General features: G+C 40.0%; 1 long non-coding RNA gene across 1 annotated transcript; it reads left to right on the plus strand.

Annotated features, from left to right (window-relative positions):
• Positions 1-10: 10 nt before the first annotated feature.
• Positions 11-24,822, plus strand: LOC143436321 (uncharacterized). The gene is made up of 3 exons (XR_013106437.1): positions 11-2,153; positions 16,916-17,163; positions 17,295-24,822. It is a non-coding gene; the product is annotated as an uncharacterized LOC143436321 (long non-coding RNA).
• The last annotated feature ends 774 nt before the right edge of the window (positions 24,823-25,596 follow it).

The following is a 25,596-nucleotide window of genomic DNA, read 5'->3' on the forward strand; positions in this document are numbered from 1 at the left end:
AAGACAGAGGTTCTGATCAAGTCTCAAGTCTTTTGTTTTTATTGACAGGAAATTTGGGGTATTTACACTTTTGGCACACCCCTTGTAGGCATGTGGATATGACATAAGCCTTGGAGGCATGGCTAGCATGTGGATAGCTGCTTTCTAGCTGCTTTCTGCTAAAAGTTGGCTCCCAACAGAATCACACCCATTTTGAAAGTTAAATCAATCTAATACAACTGATTAACACTATCTTTCTGTTCAGATCTCTGCCTAGAGCAACCTTCTATTTATCTATTTATCTGTTTGGCTCTCTTGACTCAGAGCATCGTGCAATTTACTCCTCACATCTTTAAAGCCTTTTTCATCTGTTTATGCTTACTTATTTCTTGCCCCATTTTTGTTACTATGACCTACTGTTCTCGCTGCAATCACCTTTGTTTCACTTCTGAATTCTCGGCAGACCCTTCTTCCAGTAACGTCCCTCACTGGGTCTCTCATTCTCACTGTCTCAAGTCGAGCACCACTGCCAAGCCAGCTCTGTCAGTCGACTGGTTCTCCAGTGCAGGAGCCAGAATGCCCACTTCCCGTTCCTGTGGTGTCCTTCACTGTATCCCGATTACTGGAGCTCCAACGTTGAGGCTCTATCAGTCAAAAGGTTCTCCAGCACAGGAGCAAGGATGCCCGCTTGCAATTCCTGTGGTGTAATTTACTGTATTCCAATTACTGGAGCTCCAACATTGAGACCACACTATGTTGAGGACCACTCTGCCCCACACTTTGGGGCCACTATGTTGCTGTCCACACTGCCCCATACTTTAGGGCTAAGTCCTCTGGTCAAGAGAGAGAGTGGTGATGCAGGGGCAACAGACTCAAAGAATGGAGAAAATCCAGAGTGTGTTGTTCAGTCTCGTTTACTGTCTCCTTTTATTGTCTCTCATTGTCTCTCTCTTATTGTCTCATCTCTCTATTATTGTCTCCTCGCTCTCTTATTGTCTCCTCCTTGTGCAAAGTAATCCTGGGTATTTATAAACACAAGCAGGGGAGCACAGCTGAAGACTCTTTACCATGTGCACCATGCAGCTAGGGTCACTAAACAGCAAAACAAGATATGTGGGATGAACAAGATGCTTATCAGAGTGTGCTTCAGCTGTTGTAGGCTGTTGAAAAACAAGTCTCTTATCAGGGTATGTGGTTTGAGATGGCTGCAAAGTTGATAGCTGCTTTCTGCTAAAAGTTGGCTCCCAAAATATAACATCACTGATGTGAAATCTTCTGGGAAGTGTTTTCTGAGAGCACAGAGGTTGTGCTCCAGAAATAGCCAAGGTTGTACCTTGTGCTGTAGCTGGACTTGGTAATGTGTAAGAATCACCCTGGTTGTATCTTCCTAGGAGCTGCTGTATTAGGAGGGCACCAGCTCTCCCTGGCTTCTGTAAGTTGTGCTGATTCCAACTGCAGGTCACAAATAAATTCTCATTATGTCTACAACGTCCTGGTTTGTGGCTCCAGAGTGCAAGATGCAGAGACACAAGTGGAGCCTGGCACTGGAGCATGTGACCTGTGTAATGACATACACATGTATTACCACATGGGTCCTGGAAGCAATAATCATAAGACAATAGGCCTGTGTTATTGGACAGTCAGTGTTATTTTACTTGGCAGAGAGATAGGGAAAGCCAAAGGGCATTTTGTGTCTGGTGTTCAAAAACAGGTCAAAGACCAGAGATGTGAGACATCAATAATTGTAGAAAATGCAGAGAACTTAGCCCCAAAAACCTAGAGTCCTCGATATCTACACCTGCCTGTGTGAGCAGATGTCAGGATCATTATGACTCAGAGTATTTCTCACTCTACTTGACTTCTACAAGCCATGTGGCTCTACCTGGTGGCACTTGTGGGCCTGTGGACACTCCTGTGCTTGTTCAGGGAGAGGCAGGTCATGAGCCATCTTCATGACAAATATGTCTTCTTCATGGGCTGTGGCTCGGGCTTTGGGAACCAGACAGCTGGACAGGAGAAAAATGAAGGTGCTCCCTGGAGGTCTGAAGAAGAAGAGAGCTAGCAGCTGAGGAGCCAGACATCTGAGAGGCTGGGGATAGTCATTCTTGATGTCACCAAAACAAAGAGTATTGTGGCAGCCACTAAGTGAATGAAGGAGCATCTTGGGAACAGAGGTACCATGGAGATTCCTGTCTATGTTTTTTTTCTCTCAGTGGGTGAAGGGAAGGCCTGTGTAGTCCGAAAAGATTCCTGGTTGGGCCCGATGGAGTTGAAGTCACTGCAGACTCTGTCCCTTTCTAGCACATCAGACTGTTCTCTTACCTCTACATTGAATTCTCCATGATGTGTATTTTTTGATCACCTGTTGCCTTGGGAAGTTTTTATGTCCAAATTATTCTCTGTCTTCTTTGTCTTTCTATGTAGAAAGATTGAATTGTTGGATGCTGATTCCTAGATTAGAGACACTGAGAAAGAAGGAGAGCCCTGGGTTACTGGGGCACGGTCTCTATGTGAAGGTCATGGGCCCATGTGCATCTGCTTTCTCAGATCTGGAACATTCTTATGCACTACCTGTGTATCTTCACAGATAGAGCTAAAATCATTGCCATGCTTAGGCCCAAAGTGAAGGAATGCCTTAGGAATGAAAATCTAGGAAGTGGTCTCACTCTTTCACACACACACACACACACACACACACACACACACACACACACACACTCATTGCAGGTGAATCTCTCTCCACTATTTGTATCATTTAAAAGATAAATTTATATAAAAATAAATTTGAAACAGTTATTTTTCTAAACTCTAGTCATGTGAAACTACAGCTAATGTATGATTTAATAATCAATGGATAAAAACTAGTAATACTTTGACCTTTATGTTTACTGTATGTGCTTACTTTCCCCTTTAAAAAGCAACCTTTTCGGCTACTTTTCCACTTAAAGAACACCAATTACAATAATAACATTCAGTGAAGTAAATTCACTGGGCCTGTGGACACTCCTGTGCTTGTTCAGGGAGAGGCAGGTCATGAGCCATCTTCATGACAAATATGTCTTCTTCATGGGCTGTGGCTCGGGCTTTGGGAACCAGACAGCTGGACAGGAGAAAAATGAAGGTGCTCCCTGGAGGTCTGAAGAAGAAGAGAGCTAGCAGCTGAGGAGCTATCTTATCCAAGCCTTATTACACTTAGTAGGCATTGGCACTGGTGTTGTCTGTTTCCTTTGTGTTCTTCTGCCTCATGTTCTTCAGGCAGGGTTCCACATATGGAGCTGTTCACTACCTGATGAACCTGTTCCTCAGCTCCTTCCTGTTGGCATCACCAGAAATGGCCACCATGCTCAGCTTGTTTTATTGTCCTAAGAACTGTCTTGTGATGCTTCTAGTCCATTCTGAGTCTTCAAGCGTGTGTATTTTGAGATCCTAGAATTAAAAAAACATGTCTTGCATATGTTTATTATTTTTTTTCATGCAAACATTTAGCTCATGTTTCCCTTTCCTGAACTCCTGCCAGATCCTCACCATGTCCCAATCACACAATTCATATTTTTATGTCTCTACTTCTCTTTGTCTAAAAAAACCAAAAATATAAATTCCCTAAGGAAAGGTAACACAAACAAACCAACAAATTAAAAAACCAATAACATAAAACAAACAAAAAGAAACAAGCATAAAAGCCAGTACGAATCAGAATAAGAAAAATGCAGGCTCATCTTCTTCCGAATATTTCATGGATTTTAGTTTGTGGAAACACAACTATTGGGTGCAAAGCTCTGTGTGTGCCTTTATAATGAGAGGGTTACAGTTTGCTTCTTACCCAACTAGCTTTCAAATAACTGAGACTGGACTAAGTTATTTATTTAACATGCTTAAAGGGCAGAATTACTGAGATGTGTTACTCATTTCAATGCTCTAATCTACCAAAACTTCCAGTCAAAATTATGGAGATACTGCATTTAAGACTTTCTCTGCTCCAGGTGTTTTCTTATGGTCTCTCCTAGACTCTTTGTAGGTGGCTGATCCATACTTCCTCTTCTCCAGGTCAGTCCATTGTCAAAGAGAAGACAAGCCTGTTCTCTCCCCTGTTCAGTCATTTCTTGTTAAAGCCTTTAGTAACACTTCAGAGAACAATTAGAAAGCTGTTGTTTACACAAGATTGCACCTTGATATTCTCTGAATAAGGACTGTAACCAGATGCAGTGGACACAGAAATCAGCATGTGAATCTTCACACAGTGCACATCAAAATGCATACAAGGTACCATTGACACTACAGTGCAGAAAACTGTTCTTTCTCTGGACAGCAGTTATCAGTTACAAAAAGCTTGTTGCTTAGAGGTTAGACAATGTGTCCACTTTCCCTCCTCAGTGCTGGGTCACTGTCCCCTTTTGACTGTGCAGGTCTTACTTGTGCGTCCACAATCTCTGTGAGTTAATGTGAACAGCAGTCGTTTTGTGCCAGGAGACAGTTTCCTTGGAGTCACTCATCACCTCTGGCTCTTAAAGTGTTTCTGCCTCTTCATCACCATAGACCTCTGAGTCTTGAAGGGAGAGGCATGATGAAGACGTCCCTTTTAGGACTGAGTGTGCCAGAGTCTCTCACTCTCTGCACATTGGTCACTTGTCTGTTTCTGTGTTCATTCTTGTCATTGCAAGGCATGTTTTCCAGATGGAGACTGATCAAATCACTGGATTTCTGAGTGCTGCTAGTAATATGCATTCAGAGTCTTGTTACTGTGTGTTCCCTTAGAATAATAATGATATTTAGTTTTCTCATAGAACTGTGACTTATCTAGTCTCAGGTTCTTGGCCACTGTAGTAGTATTATTATGGATTCCATCCCAGAGAGCACAACTTCAATCTAATGAAAAGTGTTTAGTTAAACCCATGAAATTGTTGCCTTATGGAACAGTATATCTTAAAGTCAGGTCACTGTGGTAGATCACAGACAGGGCTTGTGCCTTGGTAATATTAATGACTACACTTTTCCTCTAGGAGTGTCCAGTCTATCTTCTGGCACTTGACATGATAATTTATAGCAGGGAAGCTTTTAGTTTGGCACCAGCTTGCATTCTTTTACCTGGATGACATCAGATAGTACAGACTTCAGCTATTGACTTACTTATGGTTTTACTATTGTGAACAACTACCATGACCAACACAACTCTTAAGGACTAGGATGACAACATTTAATTGGGCTGGCTTACAGGTTCAGACATTCAGTCTATTGTCAAGGTAGAAGCATGGCAGCATCCAGGCTGGCATGATGTAGGAGGAGCTGACAGTTCTACATCTTCTTCTGAAGAAAACCAATAAAGATTGGCTTCCAGGGACATAGAATCAGGATCTTCAATCATATTTCCACAGTGTCATACTTCCAACAACTAGGCCACACCAACTAGAGCAAGGTCACACATCTCCTAATAGTGCCACTCCATGGGGCAAGTCTATTCAAATCACTCTATTCTCCTGACTAACCTCCATAGGCTTGTTCAAACACATGAGTCTGTGGGGGCTATGCCTATACATATCATGATGTAGAATACATTTATTCCAACTTCATAAGTCACAATAGTGTGTAACAGTCTCTATTATGTTAAAATCTATAGTTCAAAGTGTCTTCTGAGCTTCATGCTCTCTCTAAACTGTAGACCTCAAAGGTATAGAGAAAAACAGCTAGGCAAACATTAAATTGTGCATCTCAGCATCTGATATTAAAGCCATCTTTAGATCTCCAACTCCTTCTTCATCTTTTTTACTGCAACAAACTTCTTTCTCATGGGCTGGACCTACTTCCTATTATCAGGTTTCCTCAGCAGATATCCTATGACTCTGGCAACTTGAACATCTTGAGGTCTTCAAGGAAACATTAATATTCAAGCTTCTTGTTCCAATATCTCAGATTCACTTATCATCTTCTGGGCTTTTTTGAAGAACTTAAGTCACATCTGAAGCTCTGCTGTCTGTACAACTCTAGGCTCTTATTAACACTACTCCACTGCTGCTGCTGTTCTTGGTGATCATCCTATGGTACTGGCATCTCTAATACACTGGGGTCTTCTGCTGCATCTAGGCTTTACCAGTAGCCAGTCCTAGGCTCTGTTAATTTGCGTAGGCCCTAATTTATTACATGACCTTTATTCCTGAGTCATTAACTGTAATTGAATCTGTACCTTCACCAATGACCTTCTGTAGTCTCTCACAGTGCCAAGTCTCAGCTGTTTTCCATGGGTGATTCATAAACACTATCAAGTCTAGCTGCAGAACGAGGTACAACCTTCTCTGGAAAATAGCTTCTTTGTGCTCCCAGAAACCACTTCCCTGACGATTTCACCTCAGTGATGCTTTTCACTACTTAATTATCACTAATTTCCTAGATCAAGCTAACCATCATCAATTGTCCCAGTAGTCTCTTCCTTTATTGATTCTATAGCCAGAGCCAGATGGTGGAAGCTACTGAGTTCTGCTGCTTACTGGGCCTGGAACATGGCCCCCTTATTCTATTATCAGTTTTCTCTTTTTCAGTTCCCTCACTTTTTAACCTTGGCTGTCCTTGATGTTGAGATTTAAGCTTTTCTTCACCTAGAACTTGGTCTGTCCCAAGCTTGCTTAAACTCAGAGATATGCTTGACACAGACTTCAGGGATCAAGCACTTCTACTAACTTTACTAGGCCTGACCATTTCATGGCCAGTGTTCCTCAAGATTCAGATTAAAAGCCTGTGTGTTTCATTTCTGGATTGTATTTCAGTTCCAGATAGAAATCCAAGTGAAGACTGTAACCAAGTAATGATAACAGCTAAAATCATAGAACCATTCCTTGTTCAATGGCAAACTTGTTAACTGTATGCTTAGTGGGGTGGGATCTTTGCAAAGTCACCACTTCTTTAATTTGTTTATACCCTTGGGTACAAAATTCATCTTCATTTTACTTCCTGGTGTTCCTTTATTTCTTGGAAAATATATTTTATATTTTCCTGTTCTAGGCTTGTATTCTTGCCCAAAATGCTCATCATATGACTTACCCAGAGAACAAAGTCTCTCTTGGGCTTTGTTGAGATTCCCTTTGTCAGTGCAATTAGTATAAATCACTTTACCTTAGCCTCAGGTAGACTCTTCAGGCAAGAGTAGAAAGAGCCACATTCTACACCAAAGTATCACAAAAGCCTTCTCTCAGTCACATATTAATGTCCTTCTCTTCTGAAACATTTAGAGCCTGGCCTCCAGAGTTCAAATTACACTTAGCATAAAATTTTTTTTTTTACTAAAATAGCCCATTAATCATTAATCCCACTTAAAGCATTCCACTGATTTCCAAATCCAAAGTCCCCAAATCCACATTCTTCCACATAACAGCATGGTCAGACCTATCACAATACCATAGTCATGATACCACCTTCTGTCTTAGTTAGGGTTACTGGTATGAACAGATGTCATGAACAAGACAACTCTTAGAAGAACAACAGTTAATTGGGGATGGCTTAAAGGGTAAGGTATTCAGTCCTTTATCAAGGCAGTACCTTGTAATAATCTAGGTAGTCATGGTGTAGGATGAGCTGAGAGTTCTACATCTTCTTCAGAGGCAAGCAGGACAACACTGGCTTCTAGGGATCTTGGATGAGTATCTTAAAATCTCTGCCCACAGTGATACACTTCTTTTGACAAGGCCATACCTCTGAATAGTGCCAATTGCTGGGCTAGTATATTCAAACCACCACAGCTAAATAGCCTTACCATCAGGTTTAGAGAGCAAATAGTAGTCTTGAGCAAAGCCTGTAATGGGGGTTTGGAGGCTGTGGTGGTTTGAGTATGCCTTGCCCAGGGAGTGGCATTATTTGGAGGTATACCTGTGATGAAGTAGGTGTGCCACTGTGGGCTTGGGATTTAATAACCTCATCCTAGCTGCCTGGAACCATTCTTCTCCTAGGTACCTTTCAAAGGAGAGGAGAAACTCTCAGCTCCTTCATCCCCAAGTCTGCCTGGAAAATGCCATGCTCTTACCTTGATGATAATGGCCTGAATGTCTGAACCTGTACCCAGCCCCAATTAAATATTGTCTAAGAGTTGGCTTAGTCACAGTATCTGTTCACAGCACTAAAGCCCCAAATAAAACAGAGATTATTCTATGAAGTTTTTTTGTGGAGTTGGTATGACAAAATGTGATCCATTATTGGCAGTGAAGGTTTTACTTGTTGGCATTTGATTTCTACTTGTGGTGTCCTATCTAACATCATTTGGTGACTCCCATGATATGTATTTTAGGAAGCTTCTACAGAAGTAGTTCTTCATACAGTTTTTCAAAACTGAACAAAAAGAATCTTGATTAGAGGTTATGTGTCTATAGAATCATAAGACATGATTTTGAGCCAAAGATGCAGATGTCTTATTTGAACCAAGGTTTTAACATCAACAAATGATGATCTTAATCTCAATCAACTAGTCTCCCATTCAACCTGCACAGAACTTGAAGATGGAGATATGGTGTTTATCTGTAGGCCTTTCAGAATGGTTTTTGAAGATCTATTACTTTAAATGCCAAAGGGATGATTGAAGACCACCTGTGGGTGGTGGGAAAGAGAGCACCCTGTGTTCAGGTTGACAGTAGAAAATCTGTCCTATTGATTATTAGCAAAGATCATCACCTGTCTTATTCTGTCCCTTGGTATCTTTGTTAGTATCTTTACTGTTGCAACAAAACATCATGACCAAAAAAGCAACTTGTTCTAGGAAAGTTTTTATTTAGGTTACACTACCAAATCACAGTTCATCACCAATGGAACTCAGGACTGCAACTCAAATTGGGAAGGAACCTGGATGCAGGAGCTAATGCAGAAGTCATGGGTGAGTGATGCTACTGGCTTGCTCTCCATGGTTTGCTTAGCCTGCTTTCTTATGAGATCCAGGACCAGCAGCCCAGGAATGGCACCACCAACAATGGGCTAGATGCTCCTTAGAAGATAAGTAATTGAGAAAATCCTCTATGGCTGGATCTTATGGAGGCATTTCCTCGACTGAGGCTGCTTCATCTCTGATGACTCTAGCTTTTGATAAGTTTTTACAACATCAGCCAATACATTGGGTTTTGTAAGCATCTGAGGAGAGTTGAACAATATTGATGACAAACAATATTGATGCAGAAAAATATTGAGAGTTGATCAATATTAATTTTCATCAATATAGGTGTTGAGCAACAAAGGGAGTTGATTGTTATTCATTTCAATACTGGCAGAAACTAAATGCACTTCTCTGTAATCCAAATCTCCCACAATCAAGTATTCATTTGTTCATTTACCAACCAAATTTCCTCCAGAGATTAATTTTGTCTTTTCTTTCTTTTCTCTTTTGTGGTTTCCTCTGTTCCTTCTCTTCTTCTTTATGACTGTCTTTTCTAGTTACTATAATAAGAAATGATATGGAAACTAATTCTTCCTTATTGCTTTTTTTGTGGACACTTCAATGACACAGGTAGCCGGGTGTAAACGGCTCAGAATAATACAAAGATACAACTGTCTTAGTCAGAATTCTATCTCTATGAATTGATGCCATGACCATAGTAACACTTAAAGATGAAACATTGCATTTGTGTTTACATAGAGTTAAAGATTTTGACTGCTGTCATTATGTCATGGAGTGTGGAGGGTTACATAGCAGTCATGTGCTAGAGAAGGAGCTGAAATACTACATATATATATCCATAGGTAGCAGGAGAAGCAAGACTCTGGGATTGCCCACTCCCAGTGAGTCACATAATCAAACATAGCCACACACTCACTCCCAAAAGGGCCACACCTCCTAATCCCTCCCCAGCAATGCCCCACTCTCAGGACCAACAATTTAAACATATGAGCCTATGGCTGATATTTCCATTCAAACCACTACAACAAATAGGAGAATAAAATCTGTAGAGGTGGCTTGAACTTATACATCACAAATGTACTTTTATGGTTTCCAGATTAATAATGGTGAGCCATGTTTTCACCATTGGTTTCTAAACTTGACAAGTGCTAAGGGACTGATGGCTGATTCCCAGGTAGAGAACTGGGCCACTAAGTCTTTTTCTTAGTTTAATTTTAATTTTAATTTTTATTGGATATTTTATTTATTTACAATACAGAAGTTATCACCTTTCCCCATTTTCCCTCACTAGAAACCCCTATTCCATTCCCCCTCCTCCTTCATGCTTTTATACCATTTTAATTAAATGCACAAATTAAGGTCAGTGCTATGTTGAGGGTCTAGCAATACTATAGATGTAGATAGTCAAGGAACAAAGAAGACAATAAACAAAATAGTCAAAGATAAAGCAAGGCATTAAAACCAGTTATGTGAACACTCCAGTGATCACTGTTTCTAAGGGCTTATCAGGATGACCAAACTATCTGAGCCCACTTCCCTATTTTAGCCAAGGTCATTTTCATGTCTGAAGCCTACTTCTTTGTTCTATCCTAAAATTTAGATTCCTGTCTGAAATTACTTCTTTGTTCTAGTCTAATATTTAGATTCCTGTCTTAAATTACTTCTTTGTTCTAGCCTAATATTTAGATTCCTACCTGAAACTACTTCTTTGCTCTAGCATAATGTCAGATTCCTGCCTGAAGCTCACCTCCTTGTCCTTGGCCAATGTCATATTTCTGCCAAGCAGCCCATTTTCTTGTCCTTGGCCCAGGTCAGATTCTTGCCATGCAGCCTTAAAAGCTCTCTGCCTCCCCCCGGTTTATTTCATTAACAAGTCTGAGCCTGTCTTAGGTTTTTTGGACAAGAATGACTTCCTTACCCATCATGGAAAATGCATTATCAAAATGCATTATCAAAATGCAATGCCCTTCTGTCTTAGGTTGTTAAGGCTCTGTGCAAAATCTTACCCATCCTCGGCTTGTCAGTCTGTTAATTTAATAACTCTGTCGGTGGTTCCATTTTCAGGTACAAGTCATGTACTTTGGCTACCAACATCTTGATGTTGTTAAAGAAAAGCCTTAGCACAATGGGCAGGAATAAAAGTATTTCCAGGACAAAATGGCTAGCAAGATCAAACTGTATATACCATTTTTGAAGCTTGACCAAAATAGAAATACTGACCTCAGGCCATGTGTAATGGTATCTCCATTATCTACAGCATCAATGCTTAGCAGAGCAGCATTTTTAAAATTCATAAGCTTCGGATGTATCATTAAAACATCCCGAGAGATGTTAGAAATATGCCAAATACACTGCAAGTGTCTTTAAACTTCTTCCTAATTATAATGACTACCACTGTAAATTGTAGAACTAGCATGAATCCAATGGTATTTGGTATGACACTCAAGATGGCTTCTTACCCTTAAACTCTGAACGTCCTTCCAATAATTTGAATAGGACAACAACATGTTAGTAACATTTTTTCAAATGATTAACAATAGTAGCTGTCTTAACTTCTTGTATCACAGCAATTGCAGAAGCAGGGGTGCTAGCAATTATGTATTTAAAGCTGGTATACCAGCAATAATCAAGCCCACTACCCTCTTGCTTCTGCTTAAAGCCTGACTCATTTCTTCCAGTACTTGCATGTTATCTTTAGAATATCAAGGTTCTGTGATACTCAGGGCACTAAAACAAAATCTGGTTGATAGACCTCCATATCTGACATGCCGAATTTCAAAACACAAACACAACTAGAAGGTGTACAATCAATGCAACTTACATTAAATACTGTAGAAGAAACAAAAGTATTTTTAACTTGACAATTAAAAGAGCCTTAACACATGTGCTAACACTAGTTTCAAATCCAGATCCTGCCCCAACTTTATCTCTTGCTAACATAATATAATAGAGAACTGCAGCTAATTTTTATATTTGTCTCTGAAAATATCCAGAACCAGACTTCTAAATGCACACTGTTATTTTTAATATTGGATTGATTTCTAGTCCAGTCCATACTTGAGTCTGAATAAATGTTGATATTTAATAACAATACAAGGGGAATTATTACATCTATTTTTGATTCTCTCTTCCACAAGGTCTAAGAACTTGAGGCAAGGCAGCTTGTCCCATCAAAAGTATAGATAAGTAATGGTGGTCCTGGAACATATGTTCAATACAGCTTCCCAATCACCATTGGTAGACCACTCAGCAAGCTCACAGGTCAGCATCATTCTTTGTCCTGGCATCTGCATGTCTCACCCATCACTACGGTGGCCACCATGATCCTTCAGCATCCTGCAGAAAAAACACAAACATGCCCCCTTCTCCATATTAAATACCGGATCAGGATCATGCCTTATGCCAGTAAGATTTTTCCCTTTCACCTATGCATAAATTTGCCTAGTTGTAGAGCACCATAGAGACTCAGCAAAAAGTTCCTTGGCATCCAAATTTTTTTTAAAAAATTAAAATAAAAATGATTTAAATAAACTTGTGGTAACAGGGGTATAGCTCCTCCTTTTTTATTTTATGAAGATACTGCTTTTGAGTTTCATGGGCCCATTCCACAGCCTCTTGTCCTTGACAATTATAAGGAACCTCCATAATAAAGGTAATGTTATATTGCTGCTAAAAATCTTAAATGTTTGACTGCCATAGCCAGATTCATTTCTGTTTTGGGGGGTTTGTTTGTTTCTTTTTCTTTTATTTATTTATTTTTTAATTTTTGGGTACTTTATTTATTTACATTTCTGATGTTATCCCCTTAAGCCATCCTCTCTCCTCTTATTTCTATGAGGGTGTGCCCCCACCCATCCACCCACTCATACCTTCCCTCCCTCCAATTCCCCCTCACTGGGGCATTCAGCCTTCAAGGGACCAAGGCCCTCCTCTTTCACTGATGCCTGAAAAGTCCATCCTCCTCTACAAACAGAGCTAGAGCCATGGGTTCCTTCATGTGTGTTCTCATGTCAGCTCTTTAGGCACAGAAAGTTCTAGTTGATAGGTATTGTGGCTCTCCCCATGGGGCCACAAGCCCCTTCAACTCCTTCAGTCTTCTAAATCCTCCACTGGGAACCCTGTGATCAGTTTGATGGTTAGCTGTGAGTATCTGCCTCTGTATATGTCAGGCTCTGGCAGTGCCTCTCAAGAGACAGCTATATCAGGCTCCTGTCAGCATGCACTTCCTGACATCTACAACAGTTTGCATATGATGATTGCATCTGGGCGGGATCTTTAGGCAGAGCAGTTTCTGGATGGTTTCTCCTCCAGTTTCTGCCCCACACATTGTCTCGCATTTGCTCCTGTGAGTATTTTGTTACACCTTCTAAGAAGGACCAAAGCACCCACACTTTGATCTGTCCTTTTCTTGGGCTTCATGGGGTTTATGAGTTGTGTCTTGAGTATTACAAGATTTTGGGCTAATATCCACTTATCAATGAGTACATACCATGTGAGTTCTTTTGTGATTGGGTTCCCTCACTCAGGATGATATTTCCTATTTCCATCCATTTGCCTAAAAATTTCTTGAATTCATTAGTTTTAATAGCTGAGTAGTACTCCATTGTGTAAATGTACCACATTTTCTTTCCAGCTTCTGGCTATTATAAGTAAGGATGCTATGAACATAGTGGATCATGTGCCCTTGTTATATGATGGAGCATCTTTTAGGCATATACCCAGGAGAGGTTCACTGGGTACACAGGTAATATTATTTCCAGTTTTCTAGGAACTGCCAGACTGATTTCCAGAGTGGATGTACAAGCTTACAATCCCACCAACAATGGAGGAGTGTTCCTCTTTTTCTACATCCTCACCAGCATCTACTTCCATCTGAGTTTTTAATCTTAGCCATTCTGACTGGTGTGAGGTGGAATATCACCACCTTTAATTTGCATTTCTCTGATGTCTAAAGATGTTGAATATTTCTTTAGGTGCTTCATAGCCATTCAATATTTCTCAGCTGAAAATTCTTTGTTGAGCTGTCCACTCCATTTTAAAATAGGGTTATTTAATTGTTTGGGGTCTAATTTCTTGAGTTCTTTGTAATTTTGGATATTAGCCCAATTTTGGATAACAGATGAAGGATTGGTAAAGACCTTTTCCCAATCTGTTGGTGGCCATTTTGTCCTATTGACAGTGTCCCTTGCCTTACAGAAGCTTTGCAATTTTATGAGGTCCCATTTGTCAATTCTTGATCTTAGAGCATAAGCCATTGGTGTTCTGTTCAGGAAATTTTCCCCATTCCCAAGTGTTCCAGGTTCTTCTCCACTTTCTCTTCTATTAGTTTCAGTGTGTCCAGTTTTATATGGAGGTCTTTGATCCACTTGGACTTGAGTTTTGTAGAAGGAGATAAGAATAGATTGATTTGCATTTTCCTACATGCTGACCTCCAATTCAACTAGCACTACCTGTTGAAAATGCTGTCTTTTTCTACTGTATGGATTTAGCTCCTTTGTCAATGATCAAGTGAGCATATGTACATGGGTTGGTTTCTGGGTCTTCGATTCTATTCCATTGATCTTCTTGCCTATTTCTGTACCAACACCATGCAGTTTTTATAACTACAGCTCTGTAGTACAACTTTAGGTCAGGGATGGTGATTCCCACAGGTGTTCTTTTACTATTGAGAATAGTTTTTGCTATCCTGGGTTTTTTCTTATTCCAAATGAATTTGAGCATTACTTTTTCTAACTCTGTGAAGTATGGAGTTGGAATTTTGATGGGGATTGCAATAAATCTGTAGATTGCTCTTACCAAGATGTAATAGTAAACCTGCCAGTCCATGAGCATGGGAAATCTTTCCATCTTCTGAGATCTTCTTTAACTCCTTTCTTCAGGGACTTGAAGTTCTTGTCATACAGATCTGTTACTTGCTTGGTTAGATTCACACCGAGGTATTTTATATTATTTGTGACTATTGTGAAGGGTGTAGTTTTCCTAATTTGTTTCTCAGCTTGCTTATCCTTTACATAGAGGAGGGATAATGATTTGTTTGAGTTAATTTTATATCCAGCCACTTTGCTGAAGTTGCTTATCATGTTAGGATTTCTCTGGTGGAAGCTTTCAAGTCATTTAAGTAAGTATACTAGCATGTCATCTGCAAATAGTGATATTTTGACTTCTTTTTTTCCTGTTTAGATCCCTTTGACTTCCTTAAAGGATGAAGGCATTCATGCTGTCAGCCAACAGTCTCCAGCATGAGTTCCCCAGCCCTGTGGATACCCTGCTCTTATCCATTGAATACTATCGTCCATTAAAAATGTCACCATGGTCTTACCTTGTTGAATGTACATTTCATCCATAATTAAACCTGTGTGGTATGATGGTCTCTTCCCACTTAATCTAGGACTCTGGGGCCTGATCAACAATGCTGGTATCTCTATCCCCTCCGGGCCCAATGAGTAGATGAACAAACAGGACTTTGCAACTGTACTGGATGTGAAACTGTTTGGCATGATTGAGGTGACACTGAGCATGCTCTTCTTAGTGAGGAAGGCAAGGGGCCATGTGGTCAATGTCTCCAGTATCTTGGTCAAGTGTCTTTTGATGGTGGCAGTCACTGAATCTCCAAGTATGGTGTAGAGGCCTTCTCAGACTCCCTCAGGTATCCAAAGTGAAGGGGACTTAAGGGGTGCTTTGAGATGGTTTTTGTCTAGTCACACTCTTAATGGCCCCATCATGGGGAGGACACTAGATTTTTGGGTCTCTCTCACCTTCTTCTCACTGAATCATTCACTTGGAAGAACGTTTCCATGTCTATAAGTGTCCATGACTAAGACATGAGTTGAGTTCATTTTGTTTTTGATGGATTAGGGAGGACACTGGGATACAATATTGCAATAGGATTGGGACTGTGAGGGTTTTGGGTCAAGAATACATTCTCCTGAAATCTATATTCTGAGCATGTTTTCAAATATGGGTGAATATCTCTCTCAATTCTATAGATAGATATCATGCCTATGTAGAATCTACAATAAACACACTCTAGGATAATTCATATGCTTCTATAATGTCCTAAAGGCTATGGCAATTAAGATAGTTAGAAAAGAAATAGAGAAGAACTGTCCCTAGTACTTCCTGAAACAGATGTGGGGCAGATGTAGATTGTCAGTGAGAAGAAAATGACTTGGAGAAGGACTAGAATTCTTTGCCTCTGCACTACATGGAGAAAGGTCTTACACAGTGCCATAGACCAGAATGTTCAGTTTTAGGCCAGTGAGCTATACACAACAAATACTTAGTGTGACATACAAGAGCACAGAGGCAATGCCCTTATCACAAGATTCTACTCCATTTGCTGTAAGCCCCAGATCCAAAAGGTGTGGCGTTTTGTCACCACAGGGGCCTTTTAGTATGCTACTGTGCTCTTATTAAAGTGTTCTCACTGAAAAACCTCTGAACACATTGACATGTGTCTGTCTTGCAGGAGGGAGCTCTCCTATTTTAGGATGGCTATTATAGAGCCAGGTTTCTTCCTGACTGATGTGACCAGTAATGCCAGAGTAATCTCAAATATCCAGATGTTGTGGGAAAAGACCAGCTCAGAAATCAGGGAGACCTATTGCAAGAAATACCTGGCATCCTGTAACTGAGCTCTGAAGATCAAAATATATTTTAAATGCTTAACCTTCTGCTAATATTAGCAGTTCTAATGCCTTTCTATTTATCCTCAAAGAACAATAGTTTAGATATATTTCCTTAGACAGTTTGTGTATGAGGTAAGGATAAACTTCTTGTCTTTCATAACATGCTGCTCTGTTCCTTCTGATACTCTCATGATCATGAGCCTGTAAGCAAAGTTAAGAATTGGAGGCAGTATAAGACTAACACTTTCCATGAGCTGAGATACAGGTGACTGAGTGCACAATTTCTCTTGAAGAGTGTTTGTGGTCCTTCTGAGGAACTGGGAGAGCCTAGGCTTGTGTTTCAGACACATGGATTCTCCCACATAGGGCAAAGAAATTCTCCTCTGTGCTTGAGTCAGACAGGAGTGGTGGGAGCTGAATGACCACCTTAATGATTTCTCATTCTGCATAGATCTGAAAAGGCTAAACGGATTGGACCAGAGGTGCAACAAGGACCGGTCTTTGGTTATGAACTGCATAGAGCATGCTCTCACTACCTGTCACCCTCACACCTGATACTCAGCTGGTTGGGATGCCAAGTTCTTCTATCTCCCCTTGAGCCACCTGCCTACATCTCTTGTGGATGACCTTCTCCAGTTGATTTCTTCAAAGCTTAAGAAAGCTCTTTAAAATCTTTACCTTGTGAATATTTGGGATGGTGTAAGTACTGTGTTATTGGGGGAATTCTCGGGAGAAAATAAGGGGGTTGAGGGAGGGAGGTCATTACTCTGGGGTTTTTAGTATATGACTTCCATCCTACTAATTTGCCTATGATATTACTCCTCTTCCAGGTTTCTTTGTTGGGAAAAGCCAGTGGACTCAAAGGGACACAGAAGGACTCCATATTTGGGTGCTGTCATTCTACCTTCCCAGGAACTGCTATATTAGGAGGGCACCATCTCTCCCTGTCCTCTCCTGTATGTTCTGCTGATTCCAATTGCAGGTCACTCATAGATTCTCATGTTCACAACATCCTGGTTTGTGGCTCCAGATTGCAAGATGCAGAAACACAAGATAACTCCAGGAGTGGACCATGGGACCATGTGTATGTGTAATGACATACACATGAATTTCCACATGGGTCCTGAAAGCAATAATCATAAGACAATAGACCTGTGTTATTGGACAATCAGTGGTATTTTCTTGGTATTGAAATACAGAGAGCCAAACGGCGTTTATTTTTGCTATTCAAAAGCAGGTCAAAAACCAGAGATGTGAGGCATCAGTAATTATAAGGAATGCAGAGGACTTTACCCCCAGAAGGCTAGAGATCTAGATGCCTACTCCTGCCTGTGTGAGCAGATACCAGGATCATTTATAAGAGTATTTTTCTCTCTACTTGACTTCTATAAGCCATGTGGCTCTATCTGGTGGCACTTGTGGACACTCCTGTGCTTGGTCAGGGAAAGGCAGGTGGTGGGCCATCTCTATGACAAGTATGTCTTTATCACAGTCTGTGACTCAGGCTTTGGGAACCTGCTGGCCAGACAGCTGGACAGGAGAGGAATGAAGGTGCTGGCTGCATGTCTGATAGAGAAGGGAGCCAAGCAGCTGAGGAGCAGGACATCTGAGAGGCTGTAGACAGTGATCCTTGATGTCACCAAGACAGAGAGTATTCTGGCAGCGACTCAGTGGGTAAAGGAGCATATTGGAAAGAGAGGTACCATTGAGATTTCTATCTGTGTTCTTGGTTTTCTCTCTCGGTGTGAAGAGAAGTCCTGTGTAATCTTGAAATGATTCCTGTTGAGTCAAGGTGGAATTGAAGTCATTACAGATTCTACCCTTCTCCAACACATCAGTCTGTCCTCTTCCCTGTACACTGGGTTCTCAAAGCTCTGTATTCTTTGATTAGTTGGTGCCTTGGAAAGTTTTTATGTGCAACTTATTCTCTGTCTTTTCTGTGTTTGTATGTAGAAAGACTGGATTGTTGGCTGCTAAGACCTAAGTTAAATACAATGAAGACGAAGGACAGCCCTGAGTTCCTGGGGCCTGGTCTCTATGTAAAGGTCATGAGCCAGACTGCATCGACTTTCTCAGTTCTGCAACATGTTCTTATGTACTACCTGTGTACCCTCACAGGGAGAGCCAAAATCATTGCCATGTGTAGGCCCCAGTCAAGGAATGCTTTAAGATAGAAAAATATAGTAAGTGATCTCTCTCACAAACACACACATACAGACACACACACACGTTGCCTTTGAATCTCTTTTTTTCTTCTCTCTCTTCAATATTTGTATTATTATATAAAAGATAAATTCATATGAAAATGAATTGGACACAGTTATTTTTCTAAACTCTAGTCATGTCAACCACAATTAATGTACAATTTACTATTCAGTGAATGAACACTAGTAACACTTTGACCCTTATGTTTACAGTATGTGCTTTCTTTGCACTGTAAAAATATAATCTTTTTTAACCACTTTTCTACTTAAGGATCTTTAATTACAATAATATCATTCAGTGAAGTACAATAACTTGACCCTTAACCAAGCCTTATTATACTTAGCAAGCACTGGAATTGTGTATCATTTCATTCCTTTGTGTTCTTCTGACTTCTGTTTTTGTGGCACTTGTAAACCTTCTGTCCAATCAAATTTGTTAAATAAAGGCTACAGCCAGTAATTGGGCAGTGGAAGAGGAGTGGGAGGAGCCAGAGGCAAGGAAAGAGGAGAAGACCAGGAGAGCTGTTGAAGGGAGGAGTAGCAGTTGGTGGAAGCAGAGGGCAGTTGGTGGAGAGAGAGAAGACGAAGAAGACCTTGACCTAGGAAACCACAAGTTGTTAAGAGCTCTTTTAGCCGGGGAATAGTGTAGTTTAATGGTAAATCTGCCCAATCTAGGCATGCAGCATTCATTTTATATTTACTGACTTGTGTCTTTATTCTATGGACTCCCTATGGGCAGGAGATTTACCGCAACAAATTGGCGCCCAACATATTATTTAGAACTCAACTAACTTGAGATAAAAGTGTATTGAAAGCTGAATAGGTCTGAGGACCTACAAAGTTACAAAGTACAAAAACTTCACCAACGGCCAAGGTCAGGAGCAGCACTCAGCTTACAGCTGGGCTTGCTCACTGCCCTGTGAAAACTGAAAGAAGGGTCTTCCAAAAATTCAACAGTGAAACAAAAGTTATTGTAGCCAGACCAGTAGGTCATTTAAATTAAAAAATTAAAGAATTAAATTTAAAAAAAGTGAATAGACACAGATAAATAGATGTAAAAGGTTTTAAGGTTGCGAGGAGTAAATTGCAGGCTGCTCTGAGTCAAGAGAGCCAAACAGATAAATAGAAAGGTTATAGTAACGAATTGTAACGAGGGACTGCTGATCCTAGAACACAACTGCCTGTGAGGTAGTTTTCAGGTAGAAACAATGAATTGAGGGCTCCAGACCAGATAATTTTTTAATATAAAAAAAGAAACATATTTTGATACTTAAAGATGACAAAAACAATGGATTTTTGGGGCTTTATATGATGATATTTCAAATGGTTTGACAGAAATCAACTTAGGGAACACTTTATTATTTATAAGTATTGCTATATTTATTTTTTTATATTCTATGTCTTCTCAAAAGACAGAGCTCTAGATAAAAAATTCTTTGCCTTAGAAAAGATGATCGAACAGAGCATGCAACAGCTCACAGATCAGATGGATAAACAGACAGAAAATAATAAGGAATGGAAGCAGGGCTTAGAACAGAAGTTACAGGAGCTAGAAAAGATGATCAAACAGAGCATACAATAGCTCACAGATCAGATGGAGAAACAGATAGAAAATAATGAGGAATGGAAACAATTACAATATAAAGAAACATATGAAGCATGTATACAAACCTTAAGGGAGCAATTTAAATTTTCAGCTGAGGAAAATACTGAAGTTAAGACAGAAGTAAATAGAGAAAGTCAACCAAGAGTTATTAGAAAACACACCTTGGTCTATCCGGTTACTGTACAACAAAGACCTCCAAACGTTGTTTACCCACAGGGTTATGAGGAATTTGAATGGCAACCTGTGGATGTGTTAGATCTGAGAAAATTTAAGGAAAGTGCCATTAATTTTGGTATGCACTCACCATTTGTTAAACAAATTCTGACTTCTTGGGCTATTAAAAATAGAATAATCCCCCAAGACTGGAAAGATATGGCAAGAGCTATATTAGAACCTGCCACAAATTTACAATGGGTTGCATGGTGGAGAGATGAGGCGAGGGAGATAGCACGACAAAATAGAGCCAGAGGAAGAGAGATTTCCATAGACCAACTGCTTGGTGAAGGTCGTTTTGCTGAAATAGAGGTGCAGGCTGTATATGATGAAGAAACTCTAGCATTGTGTAGATTGTCAGCTTTAAATGCCTGGGACAAAGTTGCAGAATCCGGGAAGAGACTTGAACCATTTACTCAAGTCATACAAGGGCCAAAAGAAACCTTCCCTGACTTTTTACAAAGGCTAACCTCAGCTGTCGAAAGGAGTCTATCAGATTCAGTAGCAAGAAAGGCAATAATTGAGTCTTTAGCCTTTGAAAATCCAACTGCTGAATACAAGGAAGTAATCAGACCACTGAGGGCAAGGTCAGCATCAATTGATGAATGGATTAGATACACAGCTGATGTTGGATCTCATTCAGCTGATATGTCAGTAATAGGAAAAGCTGCAACTAGTAATCTAGAGTTCACCCAGGGTTTCAAATGTTTTAATTGTGGTAAATGGGGTCATCTCAGAAATGACAATAGGACAAATAAAAATAATACTAAATGGGGGCCTAAGCTTTCTGGAATTTGTCAAAGATGTGGCAAAGGCCGACATCTGATTAAGGATTGTAGAGCAACAACAGACAAATGGGGCAATACCCTGCCAAAAAACTCCCAGGGGGGCCTCTTGCAGGCCCCAATGCCAGACAAAAAGAGTTCTCTTTCCCAGGAAAATTAAATGTCACTGCTTCAAAAACAGATGTTCTGAGACCAGTTATGACTGAGGAGAAGGGCACACAAACTGGAGAGATACACGACCTCAAGGACATGCTGGACACGAAGGAGTGGATGGTCAATGTTCTCCAGAAGAAGATAGAAAATCTTCAGGAACAACTAAGAGATAAATGGAAACAGATGAGCAGCTTGAAAGAGCAAGTCAAGTCTCTGCAGGTGGACACAACTAACATGGACATAGCTCTGACAATGCTGAAGGAGGCTCTTGCAGACAAAGAGCGGACAATTGAATGTTTAAAGGAGCAGTGGGACAGAGATGAGCGAGAGAAGCAAGAGGAGATTGAAACCTACAAAAAAGATCTTAAAGACTTGAAATAAAGGTCAGCCTATTGCAAGGAGACCTCTCAGAGAAGGAGACTTCTCTCTTGGATCTCAAAGAGCATGCTTCTTCCCTGGTTTTCTCAGGACTAAAAAGGGACTCACGGCTCAAGACTTTAGAAATTGCTCTTGAGCAGAAGAAGGAAGAACGCCTAAAAATGGAGAGATCTAATCGAACTTTAAAGGAGATGCTTAATAGGCAAAAGGAACCCCCAAAGATGGATTATATATTGCTTTATTAAACTTAAATTTTTTGAATATTAATGAACAAAACACCACAGTCACTGAGAAACATTGGATGGTGGATAAAACTACTGAACTAAATCAATCTGTTTATATTAAGGATATTATGATGTCAGAATGGAAAGTGGGAAATGTGTTACGCTGGGGGAGAGGTTATGTTTATGTTTCCACAGGAAAAGAAAAGCTGTGGGTTCCTTCCAAAATGATAAAGATCAGAAATGACAAAGGTAGACCCCCTGAAGCACTAGTCGACACAGAAGAAAAGGGAGACTAACTCAACCAACCAAATGGGTGATGTATATCTGGTGTTATGTCTCTTATATGGACTTAACTGGCTGGGACTAAAATGTCAATAAAAAGCCAAGAACATTTAATTGGGTAATAATTTCTCATGACTTAATACATGCCATCCTTTATGAGAGCATGTATATGTTATATTATAGTTTGATTAAGTGATCAAACTAACCTGAAGAGGGAAGTGGCCTTTTTTTATTGATCTTCATTGACAAAGCTGTGTGCCCTACACGTTCCACGTGAATGTTTTTATAAAACTACCTGTTGCTTTTAAGTTTTATATGTTACAGGATGAAAGAAGAGAAACTCAGCCCTAGCATGATTTATACTCGGGGATGTTGAGTCTCTGGGACCTCCTATTCCAGCTTTGTGCTTGATTCTACTGCAACTGCATCGAAGCTGATTCTTTTAAGGATTTGCTTCCAGAACTTTTCCAGAACAGCTAGCTTCCCTGTCCAGCCTTTCTGACTGTAACAGTTATGGTGTCAGCTAAGCTATGAGCTTTCTCAGTACACAGTGACTTCAAGGCAAATGATGCCAGCTAGCTCTCCTTTGACTAAGCCAATTTTCCTATTTCCCTTAGGGCCCCCAGATGGGAATTCTTCGCCCCAATTCAGCTGGAAGCAGACAAAATGAGATCATCACCCTAGTTCCTTATGTTGGGGTGGATGGTTCTGGTTACTTTGTAAATTATACATGTGTTGTAATTTAAGGAATACTTTACAAATGTAGCTTCAGACAGGAAGGGAATTAGAGAGCTAAATCTCAGGAATTAAGTGGGATTAATATTTTACTCTTATATAGGCATTGTGCCTGTATAACTCAATTAGAAATACAAGGCTTAGACCCAGTCCTTTTTAATAAAAAAAAACCCACTTGATTTGAGATGGTTGGCTTGTGAGTCAGAGGCCTATGGTAATTGCATGGCTCATTGCTTACTGTTAGGATGTTTTCTGGATTTTAATTAGAAATAGTGGAAAGGAATTAACAGATAACTGTTCAGATTGCCTTACATAGTTGATTTTCAAAAACGTCAGAAATCCATAGAATTGACATTACAAACATTCTTATATAAACATTTATTTTATTGGAGACCTATCTTATCCTGACAGCTTCCCAGTCTTGGATTCTAAGAAGAAATTGAGCATCTTTGGAATTACACCAGTTGTGGTACGACAGCCACTAGTCAAGAATTGCCTCTTTTCATCTACAGACGAAATAGTGTGCAAAAAAATAAACACACTTGCAGAATAGTCGACTGATTATATCTGCCAAGACAGAGTAATCAGCCCTTAGTAATTCTGCATTACTAGGTCTGTCAGATGATTCCTGGGCCAGAAGGCTGAAGACCAGATGCTCCAACCTTTTGAAATAAGGAACTGTCTAGATGTTCAGTGGTCTATTTAAATTGGTTGAGTTTTAGAAGCCACGCTTTGTGCTTCCCATATCTTTATTTAACTGAGTCATTCTGGATTTCTGATGGGGTTGAAGATTTATAATCTCACAGCCAACCCAGGCTATTTACTTTGAGAGGATGGTTTTCAGATGTTATTCATTCTCAAGACAGGACATAAGCCAGGTTCAGAACTAAATATTTTAATTGAGAGAGATGGCAAAGGTTCTATTTAGTTAATAAAAATGATGGACTGGGTGTTAGGTTTATCTTGTACTTTAACAAGCATAACATGGTAATATAGTTAGTGTTCAATTAATATGTGAAAAGAAAAAAATTTTTTTATTGGACAAAAAGAGGGAAATGTGGTGGATAGCCCTAGCCTCTTGTTGTCATGGTAATTCCACTCCTGGGAGGGGCTGCGAAGGAAGAGTGAATCTTGTAAACCTTCTGTCCAATCAAATTTGTTAAATAAAGGCTACAGCCAGTAATTGGGCAGTGGAAGAGGAGTGGGAGGAGCCAGAGGCAAGGAAAGAGGAGAAGACCAGGAGAGCTGTTGAAGGGAGGAGTAGCAGTTGGTAAGCAGAGGGCAGTTGGTGGAGAGAGAGAAGATGAAGAAGACCTTGACCTAGGAAACCCCAAGTTGTTAAGAGCTCTTTTAGCTGGGGAATAGTGTAGTTTAATGGTAAATCTGCCCAATCTAGGCATGCAGCATTCATTTTATATTTACTGACTTGTGTCTTTATTCTATGGACTCCCTATGGGCAGGAGATTTACCGCAACAGTGAAGTAAGATAACTTGACCCTTAACCAAGCCTTATTATACTTAGCAAGCACTGGAATTGTGTTTCATTTCATTCCTTTGTGTTCTTCTGACTTCTGTTTTTGTGGCATGATTCAAGATATGGAGCTGGACACCATCTGATGAACCACTTTCTCTGCTCCTTCCTGTTGGCTTTGCCAGAAATGGCCACCACTCTCAGCTTGTTTTATTGCCCTAAGAACTCTCTTGTGATATTTGTAATCCATTCTGAGTCTGCACACATGTGTATTTTGGGATCTTATTATTAAAATATCTGTTGTGCACATTCTTATTGAATTTCTCATGGAAACATTTAGATCTTGTTTCCCTTTTCCATAACCCCTCCCAAATCCTCCCCAGATCCCAGTCACACAATTCATATTCTTTCTGTCTCTCTTTATTTTTGTCTGAAAAAACAAAACCAAAATAAAAATTTGCAAGGAAAGTTAATATAAACTAACAAACAAAAAACAATAACAAAAAGAAACAACCAGAAGAAAGCAAAAAGACAGCACAAAACAAGATGAAAAATATTCAGGCTCCCCTTTACTTCCAAAATTTCACACAGTTTATTTTGTGAAGAAACAAACCATCTCAGTTATGAGGCTCAGTGAGTGCCTCTTTCATAAGTATGTTACTGTTTGATACTTACCCACATTGTTCTCAAATAACTGAGACTGGACTAAGTTATTTATTTAACATTTTTAAAGGGCAGATTTACTGAGAAATATTATTTTATTTCAATGCTTTAATCTACCAAGCTTCCAATCAAAATCATAAAGATACGATAGTTAAGACTTTCTCTGCTCCAGGTGTTTTCTTATGGTGTCTCCTAGACTCTCTGCAGGGGGCTAGTCTATCCTTCCTCTTTATCCATGTTGTCTCCCCTGCTCATTCATTCTTTGTAAAGGCCTTTATTGACACTTTAGGGAACAATTGGAAAGCTGTCCTTTACACAAGATTGCACCTGGATATTCTCTGAATAAGGGCTGTAACCAGATGCAGTGCACACAGAAATCAGCATTTGAATCATCACACAGTGCACAATAAAACCCCTG

The sequence above is a fragment of the Arvicanthis niloticus genome, chromosome 22, assembly GCF_011762505.2.
Source record: "Arvicanthis niloticus isolate mArvNil1 chromosome 22, mArvNil1.pat.X, whole genome shotgun sequence".
NCBI classification, from domain to species: Eukaryota; Metazoa; Chordata; class Mammalia; order Rodentia; family Muridae; genus Arvicanthis; species Arvicanthis niloticus.